Raw genomic sequence first — 12,825 nt, forward strand, 5'->3', positions numbered from 1 at the left:
TCTGCAACTTGAAAAAGGGAATACGCAACAAGTGAATTATCATTCTGTAAGGAAGAATGTAAGAATCATTATCAATGAACTGTTGACGTTTTATCCTGATCAGTATTGTTCAACAGTCATATCTGCAATATGTTTAATTTATTTGTAGTAAACGCTTTGTGCATGTATATATTGGTCACGGTAGATTATGACAATAAATCATTTAGGGAATGTTTCGAGCAGATCATGAATATTGATTATCATTTCTTTTTCATTATTCAAAGTGATTTATACGTACCTGATGATAAAATAAAAGCATAAATAAAGTGTTATATATTATAACAGATAATATAATTTTCCATTCATCTATTTAGTAATTAAAAAAATCGATGTGCCGATTTAAATATACAGTGTCAATTGTTATTACCGACATACCGTTGTTGTCCCGTAACATTTGATGTACAAAATGTACATCAACAACGTTATGCATATACTAACCAATCTTACATTCAATTATATGTCATAGATTTGAGTTCAGGAATACTCAAAAATTTTGCAAAATACAATCACACTTTTATTAGAAGTTTGTATGATACTATGCGATGCTAATTACTGATACGTTCTCATCGGTTAATCTGTATCACATGATGTCCGGTTATCTGCCGAGGTCAATGCAGGAAGAAGAAAGATTGATTGAGATTGTAAATGAACCAGTCTTATCCAATGTCTATATTTGCACGGATCGATTGCGCCTCGTCAATTACTGTTCACAACCTACTACTTCTTGCCTGTCATCATAAAATAATGGAAAACACATTTTCCTAAACTTCATTAATTCTGAACAAAATCTATGTTATCTAATGTATTTTTTGTGATTTCCCTGGTTGTCAATAACGATTTTATAGTTAAAATAATGATGATAGATTTGTCCGAGTATAATGTTCAGTACAACTAAAACAGGTAGGATAGTAATATTTGACAATACTGGCAAGTTAGAGTTTATCATGTGGTTATGAAATCCAGACAGACAAGGGTCAACGTTTACACATACCCAGATATGCAACATACGCTCGATTTTTTATTTATCAATTTCAAAAAAATATATAAATATTATGTATAAAATAAATATAATATCCAATTTAACTGTTCACTAATCTAATTAGTAATTAGAAAAACTTGATGTGCCGATTCAAAAATGCAGTTCTAGAAACACACGTAATAAACTGCAGATTGGTTTAATTAGATCAGCTCTCGCGAAATGTTCGTTTAAAACCAATTTCCCAGAGAGAGATAGCTTTTTTATTACTTTGGTGGCCTGTTATTATTTCAGAACAGATAATTTATACAGCGAGAATAGGTTACGGTTAACTCACTTGGACAGCACATGCTTTCAGAAGTGAATTATATCAACGCGTTTCCCCAGCCATGTTTATGCAGATGTTATGTAAATTACCTATATTTGCATATTGCTGTCATGATATCACGTAATGTAAATATGATGTAATACAACCGCAGAATATAAGTCATTGTCTACATAGGCCAATTTGCTGTGTTTAGGAGATATATCGTGCAGTTTAATTTAAGCTTTTATAAAAGAAAAAAAGAATTGGTATGGTATACACTGTTATAAATATTGTCCGTAAGTCGAAAAATCTGGTGTATTTAACTACGAAATAATTAATATATTTTGAATAAATGAGTAGACATTTATAGAGTATTGTCATATAGAACTCTCGAAGTAAGTACAAATATTTCAAACAGTAGTCTATGAGGGCGTTGGCAGCAATTCATATACGAATAGATCTACAGAGACAGGCAATTTACGGTATGAGTTATTCTATGGTTTGTTGTGGTAGCTACTATAGTACCACGCTGTCAGAAAGCAGTATACACCTGACGATCGGGAGTTTACCGAAAGAATAATAAGAATAATTTGTTTTTTGAAATTGAAACCTAAAAACATCGAACGTGTGTTGCATATCTTGGTATGTGTTAACGTTGACCATTGACTGTCTGAATTGAATGACCTACGACGTGACCACGTGATAGGGTCTAACTTGTACTGAACATTATGCTCGGACAAATCTATCATCATTATTTCGAACTATAAAAGCGTTAGTAATAATGCAGACTTTCATTGCTAAGTCAAATTTTAGTGTTGTATTATTTATTTCAATAAAATAAAATATAACAAATGACGACGACAACAATTCCCATTCATAACAACCCCTCAACTTCTGTGCGTAATCATCAAATGATCATCCAATGATATCTGTATTATTTTAACATCCCTAATGATGCATATTAATTTTAGATGAAATCGTAAATAAATTCAAATTCGATAGTATACAATGTATGGTCTACAGAATGTGACGTATACATGTAGTACACTTTTTCTTTTAAAGGGCGGTGGTTGTCGCGCTGCGCATGTGTGACATTTGTGTCGATAAATATTGATTTTCCCACAATCCAATGCGCTCTTCTAATGAAAATCACAAATGCGAGTTTTGACCTAGGTGCGACATGCAGTAATTACCGCCGATGACCCCTTCGATATCTTCCATTCACCTCAAAAATATCTAATTAAAGCCTGGTAACATCTCAGTTTGTACTTGTTGATTTGCGCTACAGTCGAAGTCGCCATCTTTGTTTATATGATACCCATATATTTCACGCATGCGTGGCGCGACGAATACCTCCCTATACGTTCACATATTTCACATCAATAGGTGACACGGCTTACGTTACTCCAGACGAAATGAACATAATATACTATTCATGGAGACACACGTAATAAACTGCTAAATGGTTTGATTAGATCAGCTCTGGAATATATAAGTAGTCCAGTTAATCTAGACTTTATTTCGTCGACCCTGAAGGCCTTGCACAAAGATGGGGGATAGTGAGCATTTTATGGTAAACAACACATTTTTTGATATTTTCAAAAACTTGTCATTTATCAATTAGACTGAAAAATGGCTCGTGAAACTGTAAAAAAAAACAATTACCATTTTGCTGATACTGTGAGCCCCACAGGAATAATAATTATTAATTGAGCCGATTGCGGATAGTCTATATAGACATTTAGCTTATGTAATATTAAAGTTCAAATTAACATTTGACCTGTCTAGCTAATTACGATACGATAACAGTTGCTTACAATTATTGTAATAAGACTTGTGTGATGTACCTAATATTATTAATGCTGTAAAACATCACGACGCCATATTGAATTTTAATTTTAACAATGGTCGAAAAAATGTTATTAAATTTGTTTGCAATCCAATTAGAATCGAGCTGCAATACAGACAACATTTCGTTGTTGTGTAAGTAGGGTCTATGTATAACTCTATGCAATGCCTGTTTTTTTAGTGTTATATCCCCCCGAGATGTTCAACTGATCTTTTTACAGTCTGGATATTTTTATGTTGTACACATATGCTAATTTAGCGAATCTCTCTTGTCATTGTTGATTTCCTGTTTTCACAATAGTTGTCGGTCGCGCCAAAACAAATGCGCAGTTATCATCTCAATTAAAACAAAGAAAAACTATCAAGTGTAATTAGGAAGCGCCCGAAATTTTTATGTTCCAGATTACTGTATACAAATCCCCAAGCCTTGACCATTTTGCATTTATAATAAAGTCATTAGCGACATCTTGAATTAGCGAATCAGTTCTCTCGCTAAATTCGATAAAAAGACATGCTCGCGAAAACGACATGTTTTACAGTATATTGCCAGTAAGGGGTGCATGCCGGGAACGCATACATCGTTTCAAATGACTTTCCTGACTTTCTCGCACAAAATGAACCGTAATTTTGGAGCCTAACAGACAAAATTCGCAGACTATTTAAATTGGACTATTTTGTGAATTTGTGATGAAAAGTGGGAACAACTCGTAGTGAAAAAAGGTTAAGAGGTTGTTTGAGAGGCCTCCCATTAAACTGTTGGCGGTTCGATAGGTAGTTTTGAAACCAGTCAGTTTTCATTAACAACATTACATCGCCATACATGAACATACAAAGTGGTGTCCTACAGGGATCGATGCTAGGCCCCGTTCTATTTCTAGTCTACATTAATGACATTGAAAACTCTACCAACTCCTTTCAATTTCGACTGTTTGCTGATGACACCAATTTATTTAAATTTATTAAAGAAAATCAATTTTTTCTTTCCCATATAAACTCTGAGCTTAAGCATGTTTGTGATGTTGTGTCATGCTTACAAGCTCACTATCAGTGCTGAAAAGACCAATTACATGATTATTAAAACATCCCAAAAAATAGTGAACGTAGAGGGCAGCTTGGGTATTGACGGTAACCAAATAGAGGGTGTCCCATCGGCCATTTACCTTGGAGTATCCATTGATCAGCATTTCAATTGGTCTCACATTCGAAATGTTGTGAAATTCATTGCCCCTAAGGTGGGATTTATATCTCGGCTCAGACATTATTTACCTAAATCAACTCTTATATTATTGTACAACTCTTTAATTCTACCACACATTTCCTATTGCATTGTAATTTGGGGGAACACGTATAGTACCTTCATAGAGACATTACTTCAAACTACCGCGCCCATATTTCCTCTTTATTTAAACGACTTGGTATTCTTGACATTCACAAACTCTCTGAATTCAATACTTGCCTGTTCACCTTTGACTTTCTTAAAAATTGCTTCGCACATGTTATTAATCATTACTTAGACCCCTTTCCACACAACTACCCAGCCAGACTCGCTCTTTAAAACACTTTGTACATCCCACAAGTGCATTTAACTCAAAATAAACATAAATACGCAGTTACAAAGCACTGGAATGCTCTTCCCAATCACATTAAAAATATCCCATTAATATTTCTGTACATTAGTATTTGTTTAATTTCCTTATGTTTCTGGTGAAATGAAATTTCAATTTCAATTTTAAACGAATTCGTTCTATAAGGGAATATTTCATTATGTCAAGGTTCGTCAGTGAGGGAATGGTCAATATTGATTGTTGTGGAATCCCATACTGATGATTTTTGATTGGTCAGGTGGTTCACACTAATTATTTATATATAAAGTATGTTTATATGTTGCTGCTACTAACGATTGTAAATCACATCAATTTGACGATTCAGAATCACAATCGCTGTATCTAGTCTTTCTTTGTAAATTGAGCAAAGCGGTGAATACCAAATTAGTTCTTATGATAATTTGTGTAAATCGTCCTCCTGTTCTTTATACAAATGAATAACCATGGGAAATTCATTATTTTTATTTATACTTTCACAATCTGACTATTCATTTATCAACAGATTTAATTGTATCTAACATGGACAACATATACCTCACTGTACTTCTTCTGTTGCCACATGTTACGTTGTCGATAGATGGCGTTTCATCGTGCCCATGCGACTGTGTTTGTAAATCCACGAGTTCCAATTCGCCAAACGCGTTATGCAGTAACAATGATGGTAATTTGACACTCGAAGTGACTGTCGAGGAAAGTCAAGAATTTGTGAGTACCTTGAACAAATCGCCTGAGCAGCTATCAAGCATATTGCTTACCGGAAGTCGGGCGATACGTAAGGCGACGTCAAACCAGCGACTTAAAGTCCGTGTGACTCAAATCGCCGATGTTTCTATTGAATTATTTTTCACTATATCCAGTACAAGTTTCAAACGTGATCTTATTGCCGCCTTTCTGATCGAGTACAATATTGGAGGGAACGAAAACGTGATAAAAGATGCAGTCACTACGACAATACAGCTGGAGAGAGTTACAGACAGTACAATTTCACTGACCCATAGCATTCTTGGTTTGCACCCACAGTCCCGCTACATCATTTGCGTTACCGGTTTTCTATTGGGGGATGCCTATTACGTCACGGGGTCAAAGTGTCTACATGCAAACACCTTGGTGCGCGATTCGGAGATGAGTACGGAACGGCACCACAACCATGCGATTTCTATCGTCATTGAAGTGGGTACCATCGCAGGAATTGTTGTCATAGCAACCATGTACGTCATATGCATGATGATCGACCGCATATGGTGTCAGCAGAAAGCATCACCTGCAAGTACTTTGGAGATTTACAATGTGTAATACCTGGATTTGTTGCTATGATTCTAGTCAAATTAGAAACAGTATCTATTTTCATAGCCTGTGCGATTAAAGTGCCTCCATAGATGAGATTCTGAATACTTTGGCGAGACAGTGGCTTACATGCTGTAAACGTTATTAAATGAATTTTGAATCGCGTTGAACAATGTCGTTTGTATACACTGATATCGGTTCAGCAGCGAATCTATGAGTACGTAGGCTGGAATAATATTATCTAGTCGGATTACTGTTGTTTTTTTTCAATACCTCGACAACGTGCAATGCTTTCTCGGATGGATCGGATAAACGAATTGGCATTATCCATCTAATTGATATCTGCAATACACTGAAAGTATTGACGCGAAATCTAATTTATAGTGATAAGGAGATTACTTAAAATTCTTATTGATGTTTAAAGCATTCGAATTTTAAACAAACAATGTTTGCACGCGTTGTTTATAAAATATTAGGCATTGAGACGATTTTGGAGCAATGACACGTCTTTTGGAGGTACTTACTGAAGCACCTTGATATAATATCAACGATTTTAAGTGCTGCAATGCGGTAAATTCAGTGGCGGATTTAGAGGGGGCCGAGGGAGCCGCGCCCCCTATTGTTAACAACCAACAAAAAAATCAGCAATTTTCTATTTAGTGAAACTAACTCCAAGGCGCTACTGTTACAATTACACTACAATGTCTAGCGTTTTGTATGCGACAGTGCTCGTGACTAACTTGCTTGGGAGAAAAAAAGTCCAGGAATTCGCAGCGTCGCAATGCGATCATCACGCCCGACCTTGCGTGGCTGCCTTCCATCCTAACAACACGTGACTCACCAACATGACGCGCACAGCCATGGCAGATAAACGCAAACCACAACAGCTCACGCTCTTCGATATTTTTCCACGAAAGAAAGGTTTGTTTCCATTTTTCATGTTCGAATTTATAATTTTAAGTTAGAGTAAAAAAGGGGTTGTTCTCCTTGTAGGTCCAGAAACGTTAGCCATACCGTAACGATAGCTTCAATTTTGACCCTGTTTTGATATAGGCCTGCTCTCCCTGCATTTCTGACAAGATATTTTCTTGATAAAATTCTTCAGGTTTTTTTGTATACGTACAGATATTTTCGTATTTCTTCTGCAATATTTCATGATGTTTTCATGATGAGTACACAATATTTCAAGATTTTGAAATCAGATGAAAATGCTGCTAGGAAGCTAAAACAAAAGAAACCAATGGAACTTTATTTAAATTTTGAAATAACAGCGGCATGTCTTTCACTTTGCGATTATTCCAATCGATTTACAAAGTTTTGATGTATTCGTAATTTCCCCTGTCATGTCTCAAGCGATTATATTATGTGGAAAAAGTTTACCAAACGAGCCGAATAAAAGATGTGATTTCTCAGGCCAGCTATTTTCAAACAATAATATTTTCACTTCAACGAAAAGTCAACCCCCTTGATGAGGATAACGACCAACCCTCTTCGTCAGACCTTTCTGACGGAGAATCAGAATTTGACCAAAATGAAGATGCTGTTCCTTCCTCGTCGAGTACTGCAGCAACCCCTCTTCGGAATGATCCCGAAATGACAGTTTCCACAGCAGGTATTTATGCTTATCTTTTATTTTCGATAAAGTTTCCTGTTAAATGCTCAAAAAATGAAAGCCATGATACTTACTGGTACAACAAATGTACTAAGACGTCTTTTTTTCAGGCAGGATCAAACTGAAATCAAAACTATTGTTTCGCGACATAAATGAAGCTGTCAAAGCCATCAAACAATGCAAGACCATTGACGATGAACAAAAGGAATACTTCATTAAGAACCGATCACCTGGTGAAGCCTATTTATTTTCAGCATAGGAATACAAAGACAAAAATGAAAAATCGGGGAAAAGGAAACGCTATTGCTGTCTTGACTGGTTAAAAAACACGACTTTCTTGCATATTCAAAATACATAGACGGCTTATTTTGTTTGTCCTTTGTTCTTTTTCCTATAAAGTCTAAGGGGAGTCGTGCAAGTCTTCTAATCAGCGCTCCTTATCCCAACTGGAAGGATACCGTTATATCGAATGTTAAAATAACTGTGGTATGTAACTGGGATTATAAAACGAATGATGATTAATTTCTGATTATTTTCGGAATTATTCATTAATACCCTGCATTGCATCTATCATAGATTATCTTATTGGAATATCATGTACGGTGTGGAGTCAATACTAATAATGAGAGCAAACATTTAACTAAGTAGCCCTTGTCGTCCACCAATTGTCAGTTACTTTATTATAGACAACTTTCGGGAGAAAAAGCCCTGTATTTGCCGTCTTTATACAATAGCAAAAGTTGTTCACCTTCGGGATGATAATTTAACTACACTGGCCTGAAAGCATTTTTTTGGTTGAGGAGTTCTTATAATGAATGTGGGTTCCTTTTTCAGTACTTTTCAGATGTAGATATTGTTACCCTGAATAATGAGTGATAATATTAGGAAATTATGCCTCCAAGTGCTTGGAAATCGCATCTGAGCGCATCTAGAATAAAACAAATTCTGGGACCTCTCACAAGAGCTTTGCACCATCGGCGCTCGCGAACTTGGTCTTTGGCCAACTTATCGGCCCCTCCTATTCCAGAATCCTAGAACCGCCTCTGGAATTGGTGTAAGTGTTTGTCATAATAAATGTTCAGGTTGGACTGTCATGCGACGTTTACAGCGTGTGTAATTAACATTGTTTGGTTACATGAAATTCAAGTTAAACTCGCCCTCCACGACAACTGTGCTACTTTCGTTAATTCGCTTTGTAAAACATCAGTGTGTTCTGTTTCAATGAATACGATATTATTATGTAATCACTCGATTGCCTCCTAGACTTTAACAATTATGTTTTTTTAAATTGTGTTTTCGTTAACATGCATCGAGCGTATATAGTGTATATAATCAGTTGACTTGCGTGTCTAGTATTGGTCATGTTATTAGCTGTTTATGTTTTGAGACATCACAGAGGTAAGTTATTTGCAAAAATACTAAGCAAAAGAGTGAGATATGTTTCATCGAGCAGACTTAAAATTAAAATAAATGTCGATTAAAAATGAAATTGGGAAGAAGAAAGGATCTGCTATATGCAATGACACTGATTGAAATAAAGATGGGGAGCGGTAAACATGAAGATTTACGAAATGAAGTATATTTGAACAAATGTAGGAAAACACAAACTATACAAGCTTCTTGTGAAGAAGCACCCACAGCGCGTAAAACACAAATGCTGACCATAAACAATTTTGTATTCTGATCAGTTATAAAAACATTCATAATAATGGTTCATGTACCCAATTAGAATGGCAAATGTTACAATAACGCGTCTCTCCAATTCATGTATCCATGGCAATACTAAAGGAATCTAGACCTTAGAGATAGTGTGGCAGCTGAATCAAATGAACAAACTAAAATGAAATGAACATCACAATTATATGGACCATAAAATACCATACTATTGTACATCGAATTCGTTCTACAATCACAAACGTTAAATTGTTGTTTTTTGAACAAAACGTGTGTAATGTTAGTTTCATTGTACAGCATAAGGTATTCCTGTTATCCTCGAATAACACGTATCCTACTAAAAAGTATCCAAAGCTAGACGCGTATACTTATTTATGAGTAAATAGACCATATAAAGTGTAATACACAGCTTGTGCCAGAAATGTCACAAAATATTCATCCGCATCTAGACATTTAGGGCAACCGAGGAGGGTAAGGCTATACATTTTAAAAAGTGTCACATTTTATGTATTTTTTTATTTTTCTGTATTTCTTGATTTTTCTATTATCATTTTGCATTTTGAAATTCTATTGTCGATTTCACTATTGAAATCAATATCAAACTTAAAAGCACGAATCAAAATATAATTTATAGATTTGTAATTTCACTTCACTTTTGACAATGGTTTACATTTGTAATCTTACTTTTATGTTTGAAAATTGATTTATATTTCTCTTCACTTTTGAAAATTTTCTCTTTACTATATAAAATTAGCTTTTCAATTGAATTTTGTAATTGATTTTACATTTGTTCGTCTTTTTCTACTTGGCCTTTTACCAGCCAATGAACAATTTTCATTCCCACGATGTTCTAAAGTGAAACGCTTGTATTGAAAATGTGTACAGATATTTTACATGTTTTACAGAAAGGTAAAGGTCGAATTTGTTTTGCAAACAATCTGAATTGAAACGATCGCTTGACTGGTGTTTCCAACTAGGATCGCCGAAAATTGTGGTTACATGAAATGAATACTCAAAGGACATTGAAAAACGGGCGAAAAAAATCAAAATATATTTTTAACTGATTTAAAAGTTGAATTAAAAATCTAAAGGCGAACGATCTCGATTCCTTCACGAAATATAATTTCTATTTGAAGGGTACCTACAATGTGGTGACCTACAACATTTTTATCGCAGAATGGCGATATAACTCCTGGTAGACTTTTACATCGAAAATAACTTCTGTTGCAGTAACAATCATTAGTAAGCACATGACAATCTTGAAGTGCAATATATACAACAAAGCTGACGAAGACGAGAAAAACTACCAAGTAATATATAATAAGTAGTATGAGTGAAATTCTGATTGTAAGTCAAAAAGTGAATGCGTTAGTATGAATGAAAAGGTCATAGGTTAAATTTCAACACGTACTCGTATTTCCGACTGGAAATGCTATTTTTAGATCAGGAGAAGTTAAGTCCGAGTAAATGATTAATTATCATTTGTTTCATCAATAGTTGAGTAGGAGCCCAGTAGGAGACAAATGTATACGAGACTTGTAAATGGTTGAGGAGGTACTTTTAAAGTCATGTGCTTGGGAAAAAGTGAAAACACAACGACACATTTCCAAATAATCATCTTTGAAAATATAATATGACAAAAATAGTTAATAGGAATGAGTAGTGTTCGATGGCGTACAAAACAACGCTTGGCTGCTTTGGTTGTAAAACGTAGACCACCGGTAACAAACAAAATGGACGTGTCATCGTGTGTCGAGAACGAGTAAGTATACCATGTTAACTAGTCACACATTTTCATATTGCTGTGACACGTCATCATGATTGTTGTATCGCATAATTAACTGTAATTAACTGTTAAATGTTGTCGTCCAGAAAACATTGATCTACATCAGATTTACTTTCTCTATATCGTTTTTTTTAATAAATATCTTCATCTCCAGTCAGTAGCAACCAAACTTCTTAATTCATAAGTGTATTGTTACCATATAGAATAATGGATTTAAAGGCTGCATATTTAGATTACATTATGTTTCAATTCTGGTATTGTATAACCACATGATTCATCCATAATTCACGTTTGTTGGTTACTTGGTGGTTTTTTTTAATGTAATGTATCAGTGGGAGGGGATCTAATTGAGATGATTGAATGTTGAATTTATCACAGAAGAGACAACAAACTTTGTCTTGTCTTGTCTTGTCTTGGGATAATTTTACTGACACAATTTTACTGAAACCTAGCAACAGGCTGAATACACACATAACACATCACATGCACAAAATGTATTTCAATCACAGTTCATACTCATTGAGTTCATACCACCGTACACCAAACCATATATACAAACATAAATCGTTCCAAATATTCATTCATATATGTCCAAACGAATCTCCAAATATCACATTGACGCCATACTAGGAAAATTACAATATTAGTATTCCGTATTCATAGTACTAGGTTTTGCCGTCGTACATTCAGTACATTGTAAATAAATAAGATGGGTGGTAGAAGTAAATAGTTATATACATCAATCTAGCTATCATAAATAAATAAATAAATAAATAAATAAATAAATAAATAAATAAATAAATAAATAAATAAATAAATAAATAAATATATAAATATATAAATATATAAATAAATAAATAAATAAATAAATAAATAAATAAATAAATAAATAAATAAATAAATAAATAAATAAATAAATAAATAAATAAATAAATGCAAAATCAAACCCCTACATCGCCTATATTTCTTTGTGTCTCTGTGAAATATACAAATATAAATAACTAGTATAACTAGTCTAATTACAAAAGTTATTTTCATCATTTCGCAATTTATACTCTCACATAATATTTTATTTTATTGAAAAAAAATACAAAAAGTAAGAGACTTTATGCAAGTCTAGCAGAGAAAGAAAACATAAGCAATATTAACTCGGAAAAATACATTTATCATCATTGTTCTGATCTTGTCCTAGACATGCGTTATTCTCTCCTGTAACTGGTTTTACTTGCCTTTATCGTAGATCATCGACATACAACGATTACAAATATATCATGTCATATGCACATGCGCGAATTGATATCGCCTTCCGGTTGTAAATTATGAATGTCAGCTTCTGTATATTTTAGAACCACTCATTCTGATTAGACTTATACGGCGCCTCGCACGGCAAAAATATTGTTAATGTTAGGAGTCACTAGTTCACATAGCAACAGGTCACTTAAGTAATTGCGCGGTTACTCATTGACGTTTTACTGCGACAAATCGCATTGGGAAGGTGGTCACAGATTCAGTTTCACTCACTGAGATTCGCTACAACTGAAACGAATGTATTACTTGTTGGATACGGATGACCGGCATGTCCTTCCAGTGCACCGTGGCGTACACGTTATTCGCTGAGAGGTAGACATTGTAATGTATATGATAATGAGTCATGAAATAGGGACTTCTAATACCCTAGAATGCTATCAACATATG

This window comes from Saccoglossus kowalevskii, chromosome 15 (assembly GCF_978046115.1).
Source record: "Saccoglossus kowalevskii chromosome 15, keSacKowa6.1, whole genome shotgun sequence".
NCBI classification, from domain to species: Eukaryota; Metazoa; Hemichordata; class Enteropneusta; family Harrimaniidae; genus Saccoglossus; species Saccoglossus kowalevskii.